Consider the following 3,604-nt stretch of genomic DNA (forward strand, 5'->3'; position numbering starts at 1 on the left):
TTGAACCAAGTGACGATTAAGAATAAGTATCCTCTCCCAAGGATCGATGATTTGTTTGACCAACTGAAAGGAGCTGGAATTTTCTCTAAGATTGACTTAAGGTCAGGGTATCATCAGTTAAGAATTGCTGATAAGGACATTGCTAAGACCTCTTTTAGGACACGTTATGGCCATTATGAGTTTACAGTAATGCCTTTTGGATTGACTAATGCGCCAGCAGTATTTATGGATCTCATGCACCGAATTTTCAAGCCATACTTAGACCAATTTGTGGTAGTATTTATAGATGATATATTGGTTTACTCTAAGAATAAAGAAGAGCATGAGAAACACCTCCGAATAATCTTGTCAACCCTCCAACAGAAGCAGTTGTATGCAAAATTTTCGAAGTGTGAGTTTGGGTTGGAAAAAGTCGCATTTCTGGGCCACGTTATTTCTAAGGAGGGTGTTGTCGTTGATCCAGAAAAGATTGAAACCGTTAGTGAATGGCCTACTCCAAAGAATGTGACTGATATAAGGAGTTTTCTAGGTCTGACAGGTTATTAGAGATGTTTTGTTAAGGATTTCTCGAAAATAGCCCGACCAATGACCAACCTTATGAAGAAAGAGTCCAAGTTTATTTGGAGCCCAGAATGTGAGAAAGCCTTCACCATCCTAAAAGAAAGACTAACCTCAGCCCCTGTGTTATCCTTACCTGATGGGAGTAATACTTATGAAGTATCCAGTGATGCATCTAAACATGGTCTAGGGTGTGTTTTAATGCAAAATAAAGAGTCATTGCGTATGCATCAAGGCAACTGAAGCCATATGAAGTCAACTACCCTACTCATGACCTAGAGTTGGCCGCAATAGTCTTTGCTTTAAAGATTTGGCATCATTATTTATATGAGGTGACATGTAAGATATATACATATCACAAAAGTTTGAAATACATTTTCACCCAAAAGGATTTGAATATGAGGCAAAGGAGATGGTTAGAATTCATAAAAGACTACGATTTGGATATCCAGTACCATGAAGGGAAAGCCAATGTAGTGGCAGATGCCTTGAGTAGGAAGACAAGTCATACCTTAAGTACTATGGTGGTGGCTGATCAACTGTGTTTTGACTTTCAAAAGCTGAATCATGAAGTTATGCAATACGGGGAAGTATAGAAAATGTTTAGTGCATTAACCATCCAACCCTCGATGTTTGATCAAATTAGGAAGCTCAATTAAATGATGAAAAGATGGAAAAGATAAAAGAAAAGGTGAGGGAGGGTCATGCTGGAGACTTCGAAATTCATGAAGATGGAAGTTTAAGAATGGAAGGAAGGTGGTGTATACCCGAAGCTTGCGAAGATTTAAAGTTGAAAATCATGGAAGAAGGCCATAATTCTCCATATTCTATGCACCCAGGGGGTGATAAGCTGTATAAGGATTTAAAGAACAATTTCTAGTGGGCTCGTATGAAGTTGGACATGGCTGAATTTGTTTCCAAATGCTTAACATGTCAAAAGGTGAAGGAGTGAACATAAAAGACCCCAAGGAAAAGTCCAACCTTTAGATTTGCCAGGATGGAAGTGGGATTCTATTTCGATGGATTTCGTTGTTGCGTTACCTAAGGATAAATCTAGGAATGATACGATATGGGTAATTGTCGATAGATTGACCAAGTCTGCAGTGTTCATACCTATGAAGGCAACATGGTCGATGGATCAACTAGCTAAGGCCTACATCAAGCATGTATTGAGACTACATGGAGTACCGAAAGATATTGTGTCTGATCGAGAGAGGAATGCCAACGAGTCGGACTTGGACCGGATTATGCATAATCCGACTCCGACCCTACAAGAAGTCTGATTTTAAATCTGAGTCTGACTCCGACTTCGACAACCGACTCCGACCCTACAAGAAGTCGGATTTTAAATCTTAGTCTAACTCCGACATCCGACTCCGATAATCCGAGTTCGACCCGACTTAAAATTCGAACATCCGACTACGACTCCCATCCGACTTAAAATCCGAATATACGACTTAAAATCCGAACATCCGACTCCGAATCCGATCAGACTTATTTTCCTGTCCATTTTTTATAATAAAATAGTCTTCTATAATACAATAATCTAATCATTATAATTTATTCTTATAATCATATGGAAATCTTATATACTTCAAATAATTCAAATATTACCCTTATTTAAAACAATCATTTCTTCAATGGAAAAATCCTATATAATACAGTTGGCTAAAAGTCGAAGTCAACTTATACATAAATTATACATTAACATAAATAAGAAAAAAAGATTAATTGACTCAAAGTCGGAGTCGGAGTAGGATTCGGATGTCGGATTATTTTATGAGATCCGACTCCGACCCTCCTCCGACTCGGAGTCGGGCTTTTTAAACGGAGTCAGAGTCGGATTACTTTTTTGTCGGAGTCAACTCAGATTTTTTTTCTTCGGATCGGAGCGGACTAGGGTCGGATTCGGACTGGATTGCCATCCCTAGATCGAGATTCTAGATTTTTGTCTAACTTCTGGCCGAAGCTACAGAAATCCTTTGGTTCGAAGCTATTAATGAGTACTGCTTTTCACCCAGCCACCGATGGTCAGGCTGAAAGGACCATACAAACCATAGAAGATATGTTAAAGCTTGTGTCATGGAATATCAGGGTTCATAGGAAGATCATCTAGATTTGATAGAGTTCTCCTACAACAATAGTTATCATTCAAGTATAGGCATGGCACCATTCGAGGCTTTGTATGGTAGGAAATGTAGAAGCTCATTATGTTGGAACGATATAAGTGAAACAATTATACTTGGGCCTCAATTGATTGAAGAGACCGTGCAACAAGTTAAGATGATCCAAGGAAAGATCAAGGCAGCCACCAAGATCGTAAAAAAGTTACGCTGATCTGAAGCGTAGGGAAGAAGAATATGAAGTGGGCGAAAAAGTGCTTTTGAAAGTATCACCAATGAAGGGTGTGATGAGGTTTGGAAAGAAAGGGAAGCTCAGCCCTAAGTTTATAGGCCCATATGAATATTGGATAGAGTTGGAAAAGTGGCCTATAGACTATCCTTACCCACTGTATTAAGTCGTGTTCATAATGTGTTCCATATATCTCAGTTGAGACGGTATTCCCAGATAAATCGCATGTGTTGCAACCTGAAACAGTTCAAATTGATGAGAACTTGTCTTATGAAGAAAGGCCTATTAAGATTTTAGACAGTAAGGTTAGAAGTACCCGGAATAAGGATGTTAAAAATGTTAAGGTGCTCTGGTCTAATCAGAAGTCTGAAGAAGCAACATGGGAAGCAGAGGCTGAGATGCGAAAGAAATATCCAGAGTTATTTGCAGAAGGTTAGTAGTGAGTTACGGGGCGTAACTCCTTTTAAGGGGGTAGAATGCGATAGAGTTTCGCGCGTTTGACTTAGAACCCTATTTTTACCTATTTTGACTTATTTTACGATTATTATGTGAGTCAACTTACTTTTATAGGAAGTTGGTGGATATATGTTTACTTGCTTTTCTCTTGCATTGCTTGCTTTAAGTTTCGAGGACGAAACTTCTTTTAAGGGGGTAGTCTGTAATACTCCGTATTTTTAGTAAGTTATTAGTTATA

This window comes from Beta vulgaris, chromosome 9, assembly GCF_026745355.1.
Source record: "Beta vulgaris subsp. vulgaris cultivar EL10 chromosome 9, EL10.2, whole genome shotgun sequence".
In the NCBI taxonomy this organism is placed as follows: Eukaryota; Viridiplantae; Streptophyta; class Magnoliopsida; order Caryophyllales; family Amaranthaceae; genus Beta; species Beta vulgaris.